This window comes from Styela clava, chromosome 10 (genome assembly GCF_964204865.1).
Source record: "Styela clava chromosome 10, kaStyClav1.hap1.2, whole genome shotgun sequence".
In the NCBI taxonomy this organism is placed as follows: Eukaryota; Metazoa; Chordata; class Ascidiacea; order Stolidobranchia; family Styelidae; genus Styela; species Styela clava.
The window spans coordinates 19,216,507-19,239,136 of record NC_135259.1 but is presented as its reverse complement, the minus strand read 5'-3'; the positions used below and the strand labels follow the sequence as shown (position 1 = coordinate 19,239,136).

At 37.5% G+C, this 22,630-nt stretch overlaps 9 non-coding genes across 9 annotated transcripts; 4 read left to right on the top strand and 5 right to left on the bottom strand.

Annotated features, from left to right (window-relative positions):
- The first annotated feature begins 242 nt into the window (after nucleotides 1–242).
- Trnai-uau (transfer RNA isoleucine (anticodon UAU)) lies at nucleotides 243–332 on the top strand. The gene is given in 2 exon segments: nucleotides 243–280; nucleotides 297–332. It is a non-coding gene; the product is annotated as a tRNA-Ile (tRNA).
- A 584-nt stretch (nucleotides 333–916) lies between these two features.
- Nucleotides 917–1,006, bottom strand: Trnai-uau (transfer RNA isoleucine (anticodon UAU)). The gene is given in 2 exon segments: nucleotides 917–952; nucleotides 969–1,006. It is a non-coding gene; the product is annotated as a tRNA-Ile (tRNA).
- A 4,166-nt stretch (nucleotides 1,007–5,172) lies between these two features.
- Trnai-uau (transfer RNA isoleucine (anticodon UAU)) lies at nucleotides 5,173–5,262 on the bottom strand. The gene is given in 2 exon segments: nucleotides 5,173–5,208; nucleotides 5,225–5,262. It is a non-coding gene; the product is annotated as a tRNA-Ile (tRNA).
- Nucleotides 5,263–5,720: 458 nt separating this feature from the next.
- On the bottom strand, nucleotides 5,721–5,810 carry Trnai-uau (transfer RNA isoleucine (anticodon UAU)). Its single transcript is given in 2 exon segments — nucleotides 5,721–5,756; nucleotides 5,773–5,810. It is a non-coding gene; the product is annotated as a tRNA-Ile (tRNA).
- Nucleotides 5,811–6,436: 626 nt separating this feature from the next.
- Trnat-ugu (transfer RNA threonine (anticodon UGU)) lies at nucleotides 6,437–6,509 on the top strand. Its single transcript has one exon. It is a non-coding gene; the product is annotated as a tRNA-Thr (tRNA).
- Nucleotides 6,510–6,986: 477 nt separating this feature from the next.
- Trnai-uau (transfer RNA isoleucine (anticodon UAU)) lies at nucleotides 6,987–7,076 on the top strand. The gene is given in 2 exon segments: nucleotides 6,987–7,024; nucleotides 7,041–7,076. It is a non-coding gene; the product is annotated as a tRNA-Ile (tRNA).
- Nucleotides 7,077–9,118: 2,042 nt separating this feature from the next.
- Nucleotides 9,119–9,208, bottom strand: Trnai-uau (transfer RNA isoleucine (anticodon UAU)). Its single transcript is given in 2 exon segments — nucleotides 9,119–9,154; nucleotides 9,171–9,208. It is a non-coding gene; the product is annotated as a tRNA-Ile (tRNA).
- Nucleotides 9,209–10,027: 819 nt separating this feature from the next.
- Trnat-ugu (transfer RNA threonine (anticodon UGU)) lies at nucleotides 10,028–10,100 on the top strand. Its single transcript has one exon. It is a non-coding gene; the product is annotated as a tRNA-Thr (tRNA).
- Nucleotides 10,101–12,132: 2,032 nt separating this feature from the next.
- Nucleotides 12,133–12,222, bottom strand: Trnai-uau (transfer RNA isoleucine (anticodon UAU)). Its single transcript is given in 2 exon segments — nucleotides 12,133–12,168; nucleotides 12,185–12,222. It is a non-coding gene; the product is annotated as a tRNA-Ile (tRNA).
- Nucleotides 12,223–22,630: the final 10,408 nt, after the last annotated feature.

Sequence of the window (22,630 nt, the reverse complement as noted above, 5' to 3'; positions counted from 1 at the left end):
ACAACCTCGCGCATCACTCCGTAACTGTCCTGAGAGTACGGCGCACTAACAGATCGCGCCAATAGAGCGGGCTGGCCTTCTTCTATTCTACTACTAACCTTTCGACTCGCTTCCTATGGTAACCAATATTTAACTCTTTTATCATGACGCATCGTGGTAGATTGTGGCTTGAGTACGAAACATATTTAAATAAAGGACGGTTGTATTTTTTCGAATGTTTTTATATGCTACGGGACTTGTCCGCTCCAGTGGCGCAATCGGTTAGCGCGCCGTACTTATATGACAGCTACGGAGCGATGCGGAGGTTGTGAGTTCGAGCCTCACCTGGAGCAATTTTTTCCACGCAAGCTGAGCCATGCAAGAACCTTTTGAATGATAAAACCTGATGACTGATATCGATTTTTACTAATTCTATTTCAAAATGTTTACATGGTATATATCCTGGTATTCTCTCTACTTCACATTTAATGATACCCATAAATCAGTGGTGTTCAACAGGCGGCCCGCGGGCCACAACCCAACCCGTCGAGCTATTTAGTGTGGCCCTTATCAACACTCTGTCACATAAGTACGGCGCGCTAACCGATTGCGCCACTGGAGCCGCTTTTTCATACCAGCGTTGGGACCAAACAGCCATTGATGTTGCGGTTACATGCAGTAATAAACAAATAAGTTGCTCTAGGTGAGGAAAATATTGCTCACCCTTGCCATCAATCGACCCTTAAATAACCTGAAAATATGTATTTGAATGATTCCAAGTGGTGTTCAATGGCCTATATTTTATACGAACCTTTACAAAAGAAACGGCGAACAATGGTTCATCGTGGCTTGGACATTATTGCGCTGTATCCAGTATCAGACTCACGTGCTATTGTTCAAACTTAAATTTGATGGTCTGGCATGCAAGATTCAAAATTGCTCCGAGTGAGGATCGAACTCACAACCTCCGCATCACTCCGTAACTGTCATATAAGTATGGCGCGCTAACCGATTGCGCCACTGGAGCGGATAGTTTTCAAGCCATGTGAAAACATTCGGATTTTTGGAGTTCGAAACAGCTATTTTCCAAAGTCGATTCTAGCTAACATCCTACTATGCCTCATTTTACACTTCACTGTCAAACACAAGCATCTTCAACCAGCTCTGATTAGCGTTTGTTTATTCAAAGCAAGATAGCACACACGATAGCAAAGATCGCAATAAAAAACTCGATAAATTCCATACTTTACTACATTAAATTCATTTTATCCAATCAACAAGACTCAGTAGATCTCATCACATGATATTTTGATTTATTGACATAGCTATCAATGAATTATATACTTCAATATTAACTAAACTCATCGCTCTCTGCTCGGCATCTGGTCAAGGATCCTTGTTATAGATATTTCTACATTTTAGTTAAACAAAGCCCATACTTAGATACATAAATAAATATATATATAGGGTGACCAAAATACATTATTGTACTCAAAACCTTCATTATTCTAGGACGCCTTCCCAAAAGGTATGTTCTCTATAGGCATGTTCCAAATTCAGTGGCGGCGCGTCAATAGGGCCAACCGGGGCAATGCCCCGGTTGTTTTTTCGGTATAATAAAAAATATTCGAAAAATACCTCAATATCGGTTGCACAGACTGTCTACACTAGCCATATTCTCCCGACATGGTTCATTTTTCGCTCGCAAAGCCTTCGCCGAACGTCGACGGGGCGACGCCGATTTTGCCCCGGTTGCTCATTGTATATCGTATTCTCTCTTTTATCTTCCACTCGCCGCGTTTGTCTCGTTTGTTTTCTGTTTCTTTTACTAAATCATCGGGGCTAGCCCCGAAATTATGACGACACAATGCCGACGTTTCTTACAACAACGTGTTGACATATTCACGCATTCCTCCTCGTTCGTTGGTTGCTTGAAGAGTTGATACTTTCCTCGCCTTCGTTTTTGTCGCTTGTTTCGCTATTTGAATCAGTTAGAGACCTTTAGTCCATTTGCTTTCGATTTTCCACATTCCTTTTGAGCTCCTCACTTCTTTCCGGCTTTGCATTTCTTAGCCTTAGACCTCATAATGAATAAGGTTGATGCACTACTTCGCACTCCGTTTTCGCAGCTGCCGCTGGAACAAAAATTAGAGGTACAACGTCCTGGGCCTTATCAACCAAAAAATTGTTCACTGGAACAATCCCATGACGGAGGAAAGCGTCGGCGTACATTCTGCGCAGAAACTTGGTATAAAAAACACGAATGGTTGTGTTACAGCGAGGACAAAAATGCACTTTTTTGTTTTTATTGCCTACTTTTTGCTACCGCCCGTGACTCACGTTGGTGTAAATTTGGTTTTAGAGATCTTAAACATCTTTCCGAGCGTGCCAGGGATCATCAATCTTCTATGGAGCATCTGGACAATGCAGTAAAATACCGAACATTCGGAAATGTTAATATTGCAGCACAGTTGGATGAAGGACGCGCGGTTTCTATTCGTCGGCACAACCAAAACGTCGAGAAAAACCGCCATGTTCTCGGTCGATTGATAGACGTTTTGAAGTTCATTGGTTGTCACGAGCTGTCCCTCCGTGGGCACGATGAACGGGCTGGCTCTTCTAATAGAGGGGTATTTTTGGATATGGTGGAATACACCGCATCCCTAGATACAGTATTGAGAGATCATCTTGATGCCGCAACTGTTTCGAAATGGACATCTAAGGATATCCAAAATGATTTGCTCGACTCAATGTATAAAATTTATTTACAACATTTGGCTCTGGAAATTGAGAATTGCCAGTTCCTTTCGATTCAGTCTGACGAGACAACTGACATCACGTGCGTTTCCCAACTGGCTGTGATTTTTCGGTTTGTGAAAGATGGTAAACCTACCGAGAGATTTCACAGCTTTGTACCAATCGTTGCTTGCACGGCTTGCGGGATATCGACTGTACTGAAAGAAGTGTTACAGCCTTACAACGCGAAGTCAAAATTGATAGCTCAAACTTATGACGGCGCGGCAGTCATGAGTGGGTCGAAACATGGTGTTCAAGTTTATATAAAAGAAGATTTTCCTCATGCGCATTTTTTACATTGTTATGCACACCAATTTAACCTCGTTATTAAAAATATGTGTCTTGATACCCCTCTCGTCCGTATATTTTTTGCAAATGTTTCGGGGTTTTCTTCATTTTTTTTCGTTTCGCCGAAGCGCTCTGACCTCCTTCGCCAGATATGTAGCCGCCGTCTCCCAGCTTGTGCACCAACACGTTGGAACTTCCAATCACGCGTGGTGCAGGGCGTGTCCGAAATTAGGTCTGAGCTCATTGAGTGTTTCAATGGCATTCAGAGCTCTCCGGTTTGGGACGAACGCTCTGTGAGGGAGGCGGCAGGTCTAAAGCGTCTGCTAGAAGATGGTGAGTTTTCATTTTTTCTCTCTTTTTTCTCCACAATATTCTATCACGTGGATGTATTATACGGCGCATTGCAGTCAAGGCTAATGGATGGAGCGTCTGTGCAGTCGTGTATTCAGACTTCTGCGATGCTGTATCTTGTATCCGGGAAACAATAAAATACGACGACACATGGAGTGCTTCTTTACGCCGCGGGCAAACAACGCAGCGTTTGATTTTGTCTGCAAAGGAATGCTGTGACATTCTGGTGAATCAAATAGGCGATCGTCTGCGCACTGAACACCTTGCCGCGTTCTCTTTGATGAACCCCAAAAATTTTTCAAAATTTTCACGTTAATTTCCCATCCATTTGTTGGCTACTGTCTCCAAATTTTACCCCATGATAAACGTGGGTAAATTGGAAAATGAATTGCGATGTATATACACCAATCAAACTTTTTTGAACATCACATCAACTTGCGCGCTCTATGGGTTCCTCATAGATAACACTCTAGTAACTACCTTTGCGGCGTCTGCAAAGTTTCTGGACATCATTTTGACGACGCCTATTTCTTCCGCCGACGCAGAGCGAACATTCAGCACGCTGAAGCGTATTAAAACGTATCTCAGAAACACAATGAAGCAAGATAGATTAAATTCCTTGGCTGTTTTATCCATTCACAGAGACGTTATTTCTGGGATGCATGACTTTAATCAGCGCGTTATTGAGCATTTTGCTTTCAAGAAACCGCGGCGTGTTGCATATATGTTCAAGCAGTAGAAGTCTAGCAGCATATATATCTATGAGTGAGCGACGCATGTCCTTATCTTTGCATTAACTTTCCTTTCTTCAAAGTAACGTTTTAAACCTTATTTTAGGTTTTGTCTGCTTTCCCGAAGTTTCTGTTAATATGTCATTGTATTTATCTGGGTAAATATTGCCTTTCCTTTTGAAAGAGGTTTCAAAATAAACTATGTCTATATTTATTAATCCCTTGACTTGGACCGGTTTTAAAGACACTTTCTTATCGTTAAAAATTGTCGCTTTTGCCGATTGGTTGTTACCGATGGAATGGTTTTTATACTCATAAAATGATGGGAGAACTTACAGCGCTCATCCTGTCCCCGTAGGGTAGGGTGACTTGGTCCCGCAGTAGCTTGCCCCGGTTGTCAAAATGACCACGCGCCGCCACTGACCAAATTACTTAACCTAATCAAAGTAGTGAACATCGTACTCTGATATCAACAGGACTCAACCAGCTCTGATTAAGGTCATCTCTAGTAAAGACGACAATTTATTTCACTACCTTTCATGATAACAGTCAGTCTATTTACTGGACACTAAGATCACATCGCTTTCATCAAGAAATTGATTTTTGGTCACTAACATTATTTTCAGTGTGTTTATGGTGGTTTAAGGTATTGACCGTTCTATTATTATGTTAAAATAACAAGCATTGATCCTAAATTCAGATTTGGAATAATGACCTTTATTCATGACCTTTGTTCAAAAAACATGATATTGTTTAAAGCAGGGTGGACAACAGGCGGCCCGCGGGCCACGCCCCGGTTCGCAAAGCCATTTAGTGTGGCCCTTGTCATTACTCAGATTTTCCCCATTGGATATAAAATCATTATCCGACAGTTGATGCTTAAAAAGGCGCATTCATGGGTAAAAACACATGTTTTTTGTTTTTGTCGCTGCGTTAAATCTTTCGTCGTTTTCGCGGTAACTATATTAGCGTAATTTGTTGTGTTGTACATTTTTGTGTGGCCCAGCTTGGTGTTTGAAGTTCCAGGTGCTCCAGGTGAGGATCGAACTCACAACCTCCGCACCACTCCGTAACTGTCATATAAGTACAGCGCGCTAACCGATTGCGCCACTGGAGCGGAGGATAGCCGGCAGAGCAAATTCTCAATTGCTTTAACGCAGCAGGTCGGATCGAACCCTGTGTGTTCCACGCCCTTTTAATTCTGATTGAACTACTTTTGCTTGTCGCTAATTCCTTCTATAACACATTCATATTCGATTAATATTATTTTGTGCTGGACTTACTTAACCAGGGTTGTGTAACAGGCGGCCCTGCGGGTCGTAACCTGACCGAGCCAAGCCATTCAGTGTGACTGATGTTCAACACCACCAAGCATAAAATTCTGATCCGACGGTTTGTGTTTAAAAAACTGCTCACATGGGTAAAACACATGATTTTGCTCTTGTCGCTGCTTTAAATCACTCGCCGTTTTCTCGTTGCCTTTATCATTATAATTCGTTGTGTACACTATTTTTTTTGTGTGGCCCAGCTAAATGTCTGAGATTCACCGGTATGTCGCGAGTCTAAATTCAAAACTGCTCCAGGTGAGGATCGAACTCACAACCTCCGCATCACTCCGTATCTGTTTTATAAGTACGGCGCGCTAACCGATTGCGCCACTGGAGCGGAGAAGTCCCGAAGCATATGAAAACATTTGAAAATATACAACCGTTCTTGAGCAACTACGAAAAAAGTTTTTTCTATAAGGTCGCCAAATTATAGGTCGAAGGGTATTTTTATAAACCGATCGCGCCATTGGAGCTAGTATTATTCCATACTGAGTTCAAACAAATTTATCCTAGGTACCTAAAACAAGGGAAAAATAAAAATATTGCGGGTTTATAGTGTCAGCAGCGACCGAATTTGTTAATTTATTTTGATACAAATCATCCTCCAGTCCTATATTATATGTTTGGGCATGTTCCTACCATTCCCAGTCACTTTTGTTCTCGTTAAAGTATTTAGCTAGTGTTTACTTAATTGCGTTTCCTGCCTTCTGGAAGGTCATTGGCATATCAAATATCTTGGGATAGGCTTTGAGTCCCATTCAGGATGCGTTCTGGGCTTCTATCAGCAGATCATAACAAATTCTAAACACAACCTGTCAAGTCAGGGCTTTTTGATTGGCTTACTCAACACGGTTGTATCTGTTTATTTGGTTTGAAGTCTGTGTTTGGTTTACCCTCCTATCTTGCTCGATACCAGTAATCTACATACTTTATATAATTTACAGCGACGCCACAGTCACGTCAGCCGCCATAGCTCAGTGGTTAGAGCACTGGTCTTGTAAACCAGGGGTCGTGAGTTCGATCCTCACTGGTGGCTTTAATTATTGTTTTGCAAAGTTTGAAGAGATTCTCTCTCATTTTGAGGTAACACCGGCCGCCTCTTGAGTTCGATCCTCACTGGTGGCTTATGACTATTTTTTGAAGTCTAAAAAGAGACCAATTACATTTAGGTTAGTGCTGAGATTTTATTTATTACGTTCACCTATTAGCATGAGAAGAAAATCTTATATGATTGACTTATTTGGCTTGACCTTATTAGATTTTGATTATTCTCATCTGGTGTGATTGTGATCAAGCCAGGAATTGTGGGTTCGAGTCCCACATAGGGTGCGTTTTTGACATTGCAACTGTGATTTTGATGCTTAATTGTTTAGCATAACAGTACACAAATGATAGAATATAACAGAGTCGTTGTGAAAAAAAAACATCATTGGGAAATCATATTTATGTAATTTGGGCATAAAGCTTTGCCAGCCGCCATACCTCAGTCCACATGTCTACGACAAAACTGCCAGCTCCAGTGGCGCAATCGGTTAGCGCGCCGTACTTATAAGACAGCTACGGAGCAATGCGGAGGTTGTGAGTTCGAGCCTCACCTGGAGCACCTTTAAGATGAAGAAATGCCTTGTCGCGCTTCTCTGTCTGTTGGTCTGATTTATTTTTCCCTCGTACGGCTTGAAACTCTGTAAACCATTTTCTAACTAACTCCCACAAGATCTGATAACATTCGTCACTGATGGCATTTTCCAAAACCTAACTGGAAAGGAAACTCGATATATGTAGATTCCGCTAACTGGAATATACTATATTGTTTCAAAGTAGGGTCCTAAAACTTTAATTTAGGTTTACCCTACAAGTAAACTTTTCGGGCGACGCGTCCGCCTCTTAATTTTGGTGTCGTTTGGAGTACGCGGTTCATGTTACGTATTTGGCTTTAGACGTAACATAAAGTTCTGCATTTTGCATGCTTTCATCTACCCCAGTTAGTTTTATTGGTTTGAAGTGCGCAACATCTAAACTTCTAGTTTGCTGAATATTATATAGGACAGCTAACTATTCCCAAGTATGATTCAACAAATAACTGGTCTGATGCAACGCCGAACAACAGCTCCGAAAACTATAAAATAGGCAGTAACGGCTGTAAACGAATGCGTTACAATAATAATCACTAATGCTGTAATTGACAACTCCGTGGCAATACGGTAGCTGTGAGTTCGAGCCTCGCATGAAACAATTTTTATTTTCAATACACGACCATTGCGCCGATGTTTCTCATTTACCGCTTTAAATTTTACCTCCTCTGCATCTTATAAATAACGCCATATATAAAACGAAGAATCATCTGCGGTGCATGTAACCCATTTACTTCAATCGTCTAACGTTTAAAAATATAAGAAAAGGTTCGCTTGGCATTCCTAGAACAGGTTCAATCACCCCCTGAACCAACTGTTTGCACAATTATTCTCAAATTCAATTTTATTCTTCTCAAGTACTGCTTCGCGTCAAATCAATTTCGACACATGGTCCTCACTTTTGGCTTCCAATACTATTTTCAAAGTCTAGAAAAGTTTGGTCACTTACGTTATAGATCCTGTCAGTCGCCATAGCTCAAAATGTATTGAACCTGACCTGGTTTCTCATGTCTGATAAACCAGGGTTTCCCACACAAGTTAGGGGTCGCAAAGAGTACACAAATTTCACACAAAGTACTAATTTAGACTTTTGATTCAAAACACAAATATTGAAAACCATCGCGCTTGCATAGCAATTCCGACTTAACTGAGGTCGTGGAATATTTTAATATCTGTCGTGAGCTCAAAAGTTCGGGGAGCCCCGCGATAAGCGACCTCACATTTGCTTCAAGTTATGATTTCAGACGAAGCTTGAACTCACAACATCTGTAAGACCCACCAGCTATTCGAGCAAGTGCTGTTCCCAACTAGCAACACCAGGACTGACATGGGTACTCCCGTGGTATGTGTACCAGATTAGGGTTAGGGAATATTTTTATTCCAATTTTCCTTATTTTAGTTCTATTACGAGTTCGGAGACTGTCTCTGTTGGCCAAGTGAAGATACCCCCTGCCCATAGGTTCCAGTTCCTTTACAGTTTTACACAATTAGGTATAAAGTAGGCTAACACATACTTCTGGAGCGCCCTAACATGGGTGTAATACAACCCTTTCAATTGTCACAATTAATTTAAATTTTAGTTTACTCTACTCATGTATTGCTGCACGTTTGTCTGCAGTCAGCTGAATTCGATTCTCTGTTGTCCTGACACAATTAAATTACTGAAAGGCAATCAAACCGAATACTGATCCTACCTTCCATTCCGGTGAACACTGATTAATGTACGCGATACGTTCTATCTTCAATTAAATGTGAATCATAATAATATAGTGATGACGTAATAGACCTACGTCATAAAGTTTTCGCGAAACGAAACGATTATATCCGACAAACATTTGATGACACCTGAAATAAAGGCGGTCGGAATTCCACAAAATTTATATATAGACATGCGCAATCAATATTATAATATAACCTTTTTAAATGTAAAATGTTGCCGAAGCATCTCACAAGAACATATTTTTAGTGAAATAATATTAAAGAACACGTGGCGTTTAACCCACAAGGATAAAATTGCTACAGGTGAGGCTCGAACTCACAACCTCCGCATCACTCCGTATCTGTCTTATAAGTACGGCGCGCTAACCGATTGCGCCACTGGAGCTACGACGCCCCGCCCTCTACTCACCTAATTGCAGGTGGATTGGTAATGAGGTATTGCATATTGGGCAGGACACAACATAAGTCACCTTTGATAATAACAAATTTGACTTATTTTACCGGTTGCTGGCAATATACAGGGTGATCAGACCAAGTGTAGACGAATGTTTATCAAAATATTTATAATATAAAGCGTCTGCATTAATAAATCGGCAAAGAAGGGAGTCTCGTGATAGCACAATCCCCCAAGAGGGCCACGAAGCAGCTTAAGGGGGCCACAGCACAAAACTAAAAATTGATCATAAAGCGACTTCGTTTACATACTTTCGTTTATAAAAAAATTCTCCGTTCAGTCGTTCACCACTGTTTCACACCAATTTCAATCAGACCGAATTTGTTAATTTATTTTGATACAAATCATCCTCCAGCCCTATATTATATGTTTGGGCATGTTCCTACCATTCCCAGTAACTTCTGTTCCCGTTGAAGTATTGAGCTGGTGTTTACTTAATTGCGTCTCCCGGCCTTCTTGAAGGCCATTGGCATATCAAATATCATGGGATAGGCTTTGAGTCCCACCCGGGATGCGTTCTGGGCTTCTATCAGCAGATCATAGCAAATTCTAAACACAACCTGTCAAGTCAGGGCTTTTTGATTGGCTTACTCAACACGGTTGTGTCTGTTCATTTGGTTTGAAGTCTGTGTTTGGTTTACCCTCCCATCTTGCTAGATACCATTCAGCAGTAGCGAACTATCTCCATATAAGATAATACAAGTAATGCACATACTTTATCTAATTTACAGCGACGCGATAGTCACGTCAGCCGCCATAGCTCAGAGGTTAGAGCACTGGTCTTGTAAACCAGGGGTCGTGAGTTCGATCCTCACTGGTGGCTTTAAGTAATCTTTTGCAAAGTTTGAAGAAATATGGCTTTAGACGTAACATATAATTCTGTAGTTTGCTTGCTGTTATCTACCCCAGTTAGGTATATTGGTTTGAAGTAGGCAACATCTAACCTTCTAGCTTGTTGGTTATTATATAGAAGTAGCTAATTATCCTCAAGTAACTGGACTGATGCAACTTCGAACAATCAGTAATCAGTAGTTTATTTTATCACCATATAAGAAATACACACTGTACATACAGAACGAGATAAGAAATGAGAGGAAAATAATGCATTTCAGGGTGAAAGGGGACGCGATAAACCAGCATTGGTTATCGAGCAACGACACCCTAACATTGGGTCATACAAGAACAAAAATCGAACTAAATATAGTACTAAAGTGAGGAGTCGGACGCCAAAATACTAACGAAAAAGTTTGGGAATCCCACTTCTATAACCCATTGGGCTGGCGAGGTGGCGTTGCAGTCCCGTTAACTGCAGGTTAATTCGAAACGAATTATTTGTACGTTCTGCAGCATGCAATGATTCAAGACGTATTCAAGTATGTATTTGAGTATTTCACCGCGTTATATTGGTGATTTGGTACAATCAAATATAGAGTAATAATAAAAATAGAAGACTACATCGCTCAGCGTTTGCTGGTCATTACAGGTAAACACTAATGAAGTTTAGTTATGATTGATACTATCTTAAATAACTTATATTCACACAGAAAATGCTCAATTCCAATATCTGGGATACAAAAATACAGAGAGTCCTCGGGTTACGACGGTCGCGACTTACGCTGTTTCGAGGTTACGAACGCACTCCATAAAAAATATAAAAGATAAGACTGTACTGTACACGTACAGTATTTGCTTTTATTCATGTGATATGGAATTGTTTTCTGTTTTTTTTAATAAAGTACTTTAATATTTGTACATTTGTGCATTATTTGTCCATTTTATTACAGTACCATACTTTAGAATACAGTACGTTATGTATAGAGTAATTTATGTACTGTGCAGTATAATGTTCCGACTTACACTGAAATTCGGGTTACACCGCGTCTCGAGAACGTAACAACGTCGTAAGTCGAGGACTCCCTGTATATTGAAATTGATTCGTTTTACGAATTCGTTATTCAAACGCCGATTGAGTTGGGTTGATCTTTTTTTTTTAACTTTTCGATACTTTGAATCAATTAAAACAGCAGTATATTTATCCTATGATTTTCAATATATAACTACATTATAAATTTTAGTTTCGGGAACTTTCATACATTTTAGGAGTGAATTAGAACCATTTGTGTACTGCATGAATGTAAGCATATAATGTAAGCTTACATCCATCCGCTTATTATACTTCATCCTACCAAGAAATCATCGTGTGATCGCGTGATCGCGTACGGCGCGCTAACCGATTGCGCCACTGGAGCTACGGCTTCATTCTCTCCAACACATCTAATTGCAGGTGGATTTGTAAGGAAGCATTTGCATATTTGTCAGAAAACAGCATAAGTCAGATTTTAGAATAATGCATTTGATTTGTTTGTAGCGGTTCTTCGAACTCTTTTACTCACTAGCTACGAAAGTTTCTGACAGCACCGGTACTGTAAAAGGAAAGGTACGCTATTTCCTCTCTTTAGTTTTGTTTCCATATATTTGAGCATCGCTCTCTCTTGATTTTAGTGAGATACTAGGCATTTAGCGGCTCAATCGGTTAGCGCGCTGTGCTTTGTCGCTTGGTGATGATGCGGAGTCGTGATTTTTGCAGGCTGTGCAATGTCAAAACTGTGCCTGTGAGTGGATTGGAATTAGAGTGTATTTTCTGCGTGAGTGTATGTCATTTAGGATTGTATCAGTTCTTACTAAACTTCTTTTCATAGTTTCACAAGAGTCCATGCTCGATCTAAATCAGCTCATGAGGGAATCGCTTTCAAATTGAGTCCTCCGAGGTTGAATATTTATTAGGTCTTTAATAAAGATCTTCAATATGCATGACCAAACCATAGCAGTAAGGTAACTTTTGAGTCAAATAAAATTGCTCCAGGTGAGGCTCGAACTCACAACCTCCGCATCACTCCGTAGCTGTCATATAAGTACGGCGCGCTAACCGATTGCGCCACTGGAGCCACGTATTAGTGTGACTATAAACGTGTAACATCCTCTTGTTAACTGTTGACTTGGAATGTATCATTGTTATACTGATTAAGATACAGCGCAATTCACTGTGAAAATTACGAATATAAATGATTTAACTTTAGCCGATGGTGCCACAACCAAACTATTAACAAATTTTGATGTTTTAGCTAAACGATAGCACAAGTAATTTGTTAAGATTGCGAATAAATTTAGTTTTGGCTCGAGGTCGATTTCTTTCCACTTTTGTAAAACTGTGAAAATTTTTCATAAAATGTAACCTTTCACGTCACACTTACTTGGTCCAAAAACTTTGCCCTCTCCTGGTCTATAAGGTAGCCTTGTCCTAATATGCCTCCATAAACGTCATACAAACGATTGAGTCGAGCCAAATAAAATGAGTGAATCGGGGGCAAGTTAAGGAATTTTGTACAAAGCCCACCCCCTCCCCACTAATGCAAAAATGTGAGTTTTAAGAAAAAATGCCATGTTTTGAGTTCAGGTTATGCATGATATCAAAATTTGAATTTCCATCGCAATCTGCATTCTTAAACCCAAACCTCAATGAATGGGAAACCAATTAAATTTCAGTTTTATTTGAATTTATTTTCAAACTCATTGGGGGTTAGACTTGGGGCTAGGAATGATATAAAAATTTGTATTTACAGCGCAATCTGCATTACTAACCCTAACTAGATAATTACTAATTTTCCTATTTGAAGCGTACAAAAGTCCGAAGTTTTGAGTCAGATAAATCCACATTAGTTTTGAATTTGAAAACTCCTCCCACTGCGAAAGCACGATCCCCGTTGCCTCCCCTCACTTTATTGACGAATTCCATTTTTCACTTCCCTAAAGGCTCGAATAAGTCGCCCCAATGAGTGAACACAGTTTACAAATTCAATTTCAGTGTGAATTAAATTTATTTTCGGCTTTTTCGAATCGCGATGTCAAGTTTTGGCGGCGGCGTCGTCTGATCTTCTCAGCTTCAGATCCGATTACTCGCATCGTTATAAAAAGGAGATAAAATGATAAAAGGTGTGAAAAAGAGAGAGAGAAGGAGAGAACGAGTGTTGTGTTACCGCGATACAAGTTTGAAGACAAAAATGATTTGTCGCCGAATTAAAATAACATCAGATGAGAGTCGAGTGGATAGGCGACGGTTTGCGGGATATGGTTCACCGTATATTCGCCAATGAAAAGAAAATAGATTTGATACTTTTACGGAAACAAATGGCTGTAGGAATTAGCGGTGTTAGATGAAAGAAAGGGAGTTTTGAAAATATGAAAGTATAACTTGAAACTGTTTAGGTATCTTCAGAAGCGTATAAGTTTTTTCTACACTTTTCTATACTCTTTGCTATAGAACTCTTCCACGGGAATGCGTGGCTGTATAGGAAATGGTAGTGTTAGGCAAAAAAAAGGGTTTGAGGCTGTTTATGTATCTTCAGAAGTGTATAAGTTTTTTTCTAGATTGTAGAACAACTCAGCTAAAATATCATTCCGGATATAATCTGAAGTGCCAGTAAACGAGCAGTGGATCTTCTGTATAAAACCTTCGCCAAAAAAGCTTGTCATATATCGGCTGAATTTTCAGTCTAGCGTAGCATCTTCATGATTTAATTTGGCTGTGAAAAATTTCTGCTACTGCCTGAATTCATAGTTGCTATATTACAGTAAAGTGTCGATTATTGAACCGTATTAAAACGTAAATTACAACTAAATAACAGTAATATTGACAAATTTTTTTTGCAGCGTAGCGAATATATGACTATAGAAAGAGATAGAACATTTTGTCTTTCTTAATAGTAAATCTGACAATCAAAATAACCCCATTTTATTGTTACGTTTGCGAATTCTTGCATTTCAAAGACGCCAGGCAGGGATATACGTTTGGAATTGCATTTGAAGAACGTTAATTACATCTAAATACCAGTAAAAATGACAAAGTTTTTATCAGCGTATTCAAGATATAAATATAGAAACAGGAATAGCGTTTAATTTTCTTTGAGAATCTTATGATCGAAACAACCCAATTTTCTTATGAAGTTTACAAATCCTTGCATCATAAAGGCGCCACGCATGCAGGAATATACGTTTGAAAATTGCATTTGAAGTCCAACCAAAGTGCATATGATTAAGTCATGTTTAATTTATACCAGTGCAGTTAATAACACGTTAACAGATCTGGCAACGGGGTTTGGGGTGTGGTTGTTTTGAAATGGATGTGTTTAATGCAAATTTAATCGCTTGTAAGTGAACGTTCAAAGTGGCTGCCAGGTTTTGAAGTATAGTGGTCGTAGAAATCTAATTAAGCATGCCAGATAAAAGCAGTTTTACTACGTACTGAAGATTGGCGGTCAAAATCTTCGCAAACATTCTGTGTTTACTTGTTGTTTAATATTTGAGCTTTCGATTTTACTGTACATTTGTGTATGTGGAGACTGTCCGTACATAAAGTCCCTTTACAATTTCAATTTTGTTATGAAGTCAATTTTCAATATATCTGAACCGAGTTTGGTGTTTATTAATCAGTAAATGTTCGAGTATCCTTACTTCATTTATTACATCTGTGAGGGCCAAAACATTATATATATATGGCATATATCGATAAATTTCCTTCGCAATTTTAAAATTTTTTAAAACTCCATGGGCATCTATATATGGGAGAGAACATCAAATGGCAATCGGGAAAACAAATCCATCTCTATTCCTAACCTGCTGTTTATATGAAAGCCCGATATTTCTCTTCATAGATCGCATTCAAATAGTAATTGTGATATATGGCGGCCCGATAGCCTTTTACTGAAAAGACCATAACATGGCAATTGAGTTTCTATAAAAACGAACCCATTTTTTAAACTTACGCCAAGACACTCTGATTAACAGCATTCTGGCCGTTTTGTTATTATTGGCTGTTTAATTCCAATTCGCAGCTGTTGTACTTAACCCGCTTACTATTCCGTTAATACATATCAAAAATATTACAATTTTTGTGTTACCTGCCAGCTTTGGTTTTTTGTGCGGAAGTGATTTTGTATGCGGTATATAACATATCATTAAAAAGCAATTTTTGTCGAACAATATTACGAGAGGACAGAGAAAAAGTACCAGAAATATAGCAGCATAATAATAGTATTTTATTCAGAAAACAGAGACTCAGAAACTTTTGTTCCTTCTGCATGCCGAGCGCTAGCGAGTTTCTCTGTTGTGACAATTTAGATTTTTCGATTTCAAGTGACTGTCCTTGTTTTTTGTTTAGGAAATGCAAATTGCAAACTTCATAAAATTTCCTAAATGATTCAAGAGTCTTGCTGCACACTAACACAAATATATTTCTGTAACGTTTCTTCCGATCACTATTAGACTTCCTCAGACAAGCAGGGATGAGGAAGTCTGATTTTAGTCAGATGAAACGTTATAGAAATAAATTTGTGTTAGTGTGCAGCAAGACGCTTGAATTGCATATTAAAGTCATGTTTATTCCTACAACAGCATCCTTGCATTAGACGCATACAGACCCACTTATGCAAAGGTATTGAGGAAGAATTGGGAGTTGGGAGTCTCAATGTAACCTCTACTGATTGTATAAGAGGAGATGCAGGAGAATGTTTAACTATATAAACCTTTGAAGCAGAAACCTTATCTGTGTGACAACTATTAAATTTTTTTGTAATCAGCGAATATAAATAAAATGAAAACATTCGGAAGATCTAAAAAAACAAATTTAAACAATAATTTAATATTATAAAATTTGATACTTTTGTTTATCTTATTTTATTCAAAGTTGAAATTTTAATAACCGTGACTGATAGGAAAAGGATATGAGAAGAAATATGATAGCTTTGTTGTTCAATCGAATACTTTTTTCCAAACTGTATAAATATCCTCTTCGACTTTTGGATATATTTTCGCATTCTGAACTACTTTTACGGAGTATGGTTTAGAGCAGGGGTGGGCAAGTACTTTTCTGAATGGGCCGGTTACACATAATAGACTCAGTTACTGGGCCGAGGCTCTAGTTTAGAACTAAGTTGAAGCGGAGAGTGCGCAAGTGTGTTATATTTATTCTGCTCTTGCGGTTGCGACAATTCCAAGGCGTATTTGTACCTATGTACAGAAGAAAGCGATACTATTTTACTGGGCATTGAACTTAGAGGCAAATCTGAGGCGTATTTATATTTGTAATGCAAGTTTATATAAGGAATAAAATCTGATTTCCTGATATTTCCGCGAGTCCAACTACTTGATGAGAGAATAGTTTAGAGCTACGTTTAAATATAATAAGCTTAATCGATTTTTATTTGACGCCACAGGTTGAGACGATTACTAAGGCATGTATATGGTTTAGGAAATATGGCTGCGCCAGTTCGGTCAGGTTTGAAGACATTTAAACTGGTAATGCATACAGAGGGAGAAAGTCATGTGTTATTCAGAAGAGTTCGGTAATAAATCGTATAAAGAAACAGGATGTATATGCTATAGTTGTCGACTGTAAATGAATTACAAATTGATATAAAGGGTAAGTCATACTTTTATTCAGTTAGGTAGTAAATACTACACAGTACGTCTCACAGTATAGTGCTATTATTAATAGTCACATTGTGATATTTCCTATTCTGCAATGTCAAACTTTCGTTGAGTTTTTCTACTGTGTTTTGTGGTGTCGTGTGACTGCCGAATTTCGATAGCGTTGAAGTTGAAGGCGAATCGGAGCCGTATTTATTTTTGTAATTCAAACTCTTGAAAAAAATTTTTTCTTGATTTGTCGAAAATTGATAACTTTGATGTAAGAAATAGTTCTTATAGAGTCAGATTACAAACAAAATATTTGTGAACGGGTTGCACGGACGTCCGTGCACAAGAAGAGATGAGAAGTAGATACCTTGATACTTTTCAGTAGATACTTAGGTACTACTTGATAAGAGTATTGATACTTAATTGATAATTATAAACCAAGAGTTGTATTTCCGTATACTTGGATGAAGCAATACATAGGAGATCGAAAATTGTGATCTTTCATACAAAGCCCTAGCTACCAATGCAAAAATGTGAGGTTTAAGAGAAACACCTTCGCCAGTAACGTTTTTAAATGAAAAAAAGGTAATTATTCAGTTAGGGTTAGAAAAGATTTAAAAACTCAAATTTCTAGCGTAATCTGCATTACTAACCCTAACCCAATAATTCCGATTTTTATTTTATACTGAGCGATGACGGGGGTGTTTCTTTGGCGGAGGGGGGGGGGGGTGCAGTTTGAATTACAAAATATTTTGAATACAGTCGCATGAGCGGAGCTATGCTCACAGCTTCTTAAAAATGAAAATACATTTCACAGCACACTATCCACAGACGTGAAAGACGTAATTTTGCAATTATGATAAATCAGTAGTTTAAGTATATGTACCAACATGGAAGTAACTAATTTTGTTCGCCTACTTGTGTGAAGTGACGAAAGCCTATGGTCAGGGAGTATATTCACTTGGCTAACTCAGATAGTCCCTTAACTCGTAGTAGAACTAAAATGAGGAGAATCGGAATAAAATTATGGCTTAACCCTAACTTGGTACACACACTAAGAGAATGCCGATTATTTTGCTATCATTATTCATTTTTAAATACGAATTTCTCACACGTAACACCACGGGAACACACTCCGACGTTTTCAAGATTAGCAGTTTAAATTCAAAACATCAAATTTACTTAAACAAGCATGATCAATTCGAAATCAGATCTAAGAAATCTGGATTTCCATTTAGCCACGCTTGTTTAATCATAATTCACAAGATCTCCCATTTTTCTTTCATTCGAAGGCGCGAAATTTAATTATCATAAAGTATAATATTAATAAATGAGGCCGCACATCTGTTATCAATTGTTAGTTGTCATTCATGCGTGTAATTTTCAAAGGAACATATTAATACGTCATAATACGATTATGGTTAACGCGCGAAACTTGGTCGTTTGAAACCAAAGATTATAACGATAGATTATTTCATGTTGTCTTGAGATACTCATATCGATACAATTATCAAACACAAATTTATTCCCTTCGGGAAAATACGTAATTTATGCTTCCCGGTTCAAAGGCTGATAAAACAGCCAATTTATGCTTCCCGGTTCATGGTTGATAAAACAGCCAATTTATGCTTCCTGGTTCAAAGGTAGGTAAAATACGCCAATAAGTCAATGTCGAGTTACACACTTTTTCACCAACATAGCAAACTACGTTGCTTTGGTAACGTTTCGAGCGCTTTAAATGCTTGTACTAGGGGTTGTTGGCACATGTAATGTTAACAAGGTAGGCGTATTTGTTTACATACATCCCACTATGCTTATCTTAACAAGAAACGTCTCCGTGTACATGGAACTATCCTAGAATATAGGACATATAGGATCTATAGCAGATAAATTTTTGAAATTTTACATTGCACGGGGATTATTACTTGAGTTTTTAACCGTATGCCTATTAGCTTGTCTTGGAAATTAATATACTCTTTTCATTATCGTAGAAGTGATCGAAAATTTATGGGCTCCGTTTGTCTGGGGGCCACCCTGTATGATATGCAGGGTGTTAATAAAGTCCCTTTACAATTTCAATTTTGTTATGAAGTCAGTTTTCAATATATCTTAACCAGGTTTGTTGTTTTTCAAATCCGTTATTGTTATAAGTATTTTTACTTCATTTAATATATCCTTGAAGGCCAAAACAATATATGGTATCGATAAATTCCCTTCGCAATTTAAAAACAAATTGGGACTTTATGGACACCCTGTATATAGTACCATCAGCGTTAGCAAAACAATGCACTTTTCTTTCGTTTTTTCTATATACTCAATACAGGGATGGATTCTGGTATCGCATTTTACAAGGACATGTTACATACAAATTCCATTATCTTTTCCTATTATTTTTAACTGTTTCCCGATTAGCTTCGTCGTAGAGTAAACCACTCAAATAATTCTTTTCGGATTATCGTTCAGTCTTAAGTAGATGATAGTTAGATTGAGGTGAAGTATTGGTAAATCATTTAGATAATATTTAATCAGATTTTGTGTCGTGAGAGACTATCGGGAAAAACAAGTCGATATCTTGCATTGGTTTGATAATGCTTCAATGTTTGATTTGTGTTTTGGGAAAAACTAGTCAAATTTTGTGACGCCATAATTGATGACGTCATGTTTTTTCAAAGATTATTGCGTATTATTGTTGAAAATTCAGTCAATATACTAATAGTCTTTATATCTTGCATTGATTTGATAATGTTTCGAAGTTTAGTTTGTGTTTTGGAAAAAGCTATTCGAATTGTGTGACGTCATTATTGATGACGTTTATAATGTTCTTTATATCTTGCTTTGATTTTATAGTTCTTTGATAAAGTGTGGTTTGTGTTTTAGGAAAGATATTCAAATTTTGCGACGTCATGAAAAATGTAACGTTTCATCTGAGTCTTTGACTCCGTTTAGTTTCGCTCTTTTCTTATTATCCATCGTTTTTTTGCGCTCTTTTTTCTGCCTATACCCAACCACGTAGTAGACCACACAGTAATAAAATTATAATCTGAACTTGAAACCGAGATGATACAATAATATAAATTGCAAATCCAAAATACTTGCATTTTGTGTCAGAAATTCAAGAGACAAGTTAAGCTGTTCGAACATCTGTTTTTGTTCGTTAATTTTTTAATTTGACCACATCCTCTCGATGCCTCTCACAGTAATACATGTTGCAACAATTTGGTTTGTCGGACATTGAAAATTGCGCACTGTTTGTTTATTCATTAAATATATATTCAAATACTGTGACGCCATGGTTTGATGACGTCATCATCTTACAATTATTATTAAATGTAAATGGTTTGTTTGTAAAACCCACATTGATTGCAAACATGCATTGATTTGATAATGCTTCAAAACGTCATGTCGTCATTAACGTCTTGTCGATGACGTCGTTTTCTTACAAATAGTATTGAAACTGATGATCTGTTTTCAAGATTCAGACAGTGAATGAACTCTCTGGTTGCCAGTATGCCAGCAAATACGCTGTTTCGTTCGGAAGCAACCCAAACATTTCAAATATCTGGTTTGGGTTTCATCTGCTACTTTTCGTTGGATAAATAGTTTTTGTTGAGGGGGATCATCATCAGATCATGTTCCCTCCTCCTGCCATTTAGAGAGTATTGTGAATTCAAATTTTTGTTTTTTTTATAACATCATACTTTTGAATGTTCGAATCCAATTCCCCGCGTCCTTCCTCAAAGGCACTGCTGGTACAGACCACTGAGTAATATTTGTTAAAAAAAAATTGGTGTTTGAAAAAAAAAATGAAATTGTATCTGATAATAAATCCTGATTTCACAATTTTCGGCAAAAATTGATATAATACTCAATTTTATCCCAGTCCGGCCTTTGAGTCCAAACACCACACGGTTAGTTGTTTACTCGCGGTCATGTCGTGTATGACTAAAGAGCCGCAAATTTCCAGATCGGAAGCAGCCTATCAAAGTCAAACCTTTACTTATAAATATGAAACACTTGTAAAAAAAGAAAAGTTAACTGAATTTATAGTATTATCGATTTTGGTGAGTCCTTTCCTTATTTTTTCGGATAAATATTGTTTGTGAATTGAAAGGGCTTGGCTCCATTGCGTGAATTTTTTAGGAAATTGACCACAAACATTAAAAACAACACAATTTCCTCCCCTTGCTACGGCCCTGGATTCGATTAGCAAGTCGTATCGTCTGATTCAAATTACACACTGGGCTTCATTTATAGCGGTCCGAATTACCATCAAGCGTGCTACTTCTCCCGGTGTTTAACTCCATGAATATTCACCATATAAACATATAAAACATTATATATACTTGTTTAAAGTCTTAGTTAAGGCCAACATGTTAACACTGCTCCAAATTAGTTTACACTTGGTTTTTATTTATCGTATCAATCATAGCATACATTAATACCTCATCTGTAGGAATTACTTCAAAATACGTATAAATTTACTTATTATTTTTGACAGTGCTTCAGTGTAATCAGTGATTTCAATTAAAACCAAATATTACTAAGATTGTCAAATATTGTTATCTGCACTGGTTGTATATTTGTCAAATTGTCATCCAATATCTTGACGAAGTCTTAATTACTTTGTTGAAAAATACTTTTCAAAATAAGCAGATAATATTAAGTAAATTCTGAGTTATTATAAATACTAAACAACGCTGCCGGACAACTGAATTCATTTGTTAGTGTCGGAAGTTATTTACTAGTAAAATTTGCTGTTATTGCAGTACAATTTCTGATTTTGTATGTCTTGAACAAGTTTAAAAATTGTGTGGCACATTGAAATGTATTTAATTTTACATGTTTTTCCTAAAAGTATAAACTTTTTAGTATGTTATTTTTCAAAAATTCGAAAACACATCCATGTCTGGTCCTAAGATACAATATTATATTTTATATTACATTATATACATTTCGAGCATGGCCGTATTTAAAATTGAAAGATCGTTAGTCGAAGACATAGTAATCGACCTCGAATATTTTCAAATATGACGTCACAAATCAAACCTTAGATAGGTATTATGACAAATATAAAGCACGATAACAAATATTCGGCCACTGATGTTTAGATTTATGACTATGTTCAAAGAAAACAAAAAATCGAAATAAACATTCATCGATATAATTAAAGTATCATAACTTATTTTATTCTATTTGTTGTAGCGCTAAAATCGGTACTGGTAGGGCGAGTAGTGAACCCGTGAAGTAAAATTCTCGTATTTTAATACGATAATGGTTTTCGTTTTTTTAATTCATTTTTTAAGTATTTCTCTACTTAAAAATCTTTGGATATCAGCGAATGAGTGTTCAGTTCACGGGTGTAAACGTGAATAAGAGTGTATATATATAAAATTAGCTTCTAAGGGTCGGCTTTGATATTATAAAAGTATGAGTGTTGATTGATTGATGTGCGTAGTAGCGACAGCAGAGAAGTAGTTTTATTTATGACAACTGTCATTTATGACAACTGTACTACAGCTTCGCTTTGGTCTTCGTGTCATATTTTTCAGTATCACTCTCTTATTTACTGTGATTTTCATGTAAAATACTTTCCTTTTTCATTTTGATCGGGTAAAGTCGTAGATGGAATTTATTAACAATGTTTTGCATTAAAAAAAAGATATTTTTGCGAAAGGCTTCATCGAGTTAAACTAAGGCACGAGATCATTTTCAATTTGATAGTCTTCTCCGGCGTACGAATTTCGCTTTGTTTTCGATGCTATTCGCACCATTATTGACGAAGAATGTTTTACAACAGTAAAAATAGAAATTTATATTTTTAATTTTTCAAGAGAAATTGATAAAAGCAAATCCCCGGGCGCGCAATCAGAAAGAAAAGATACG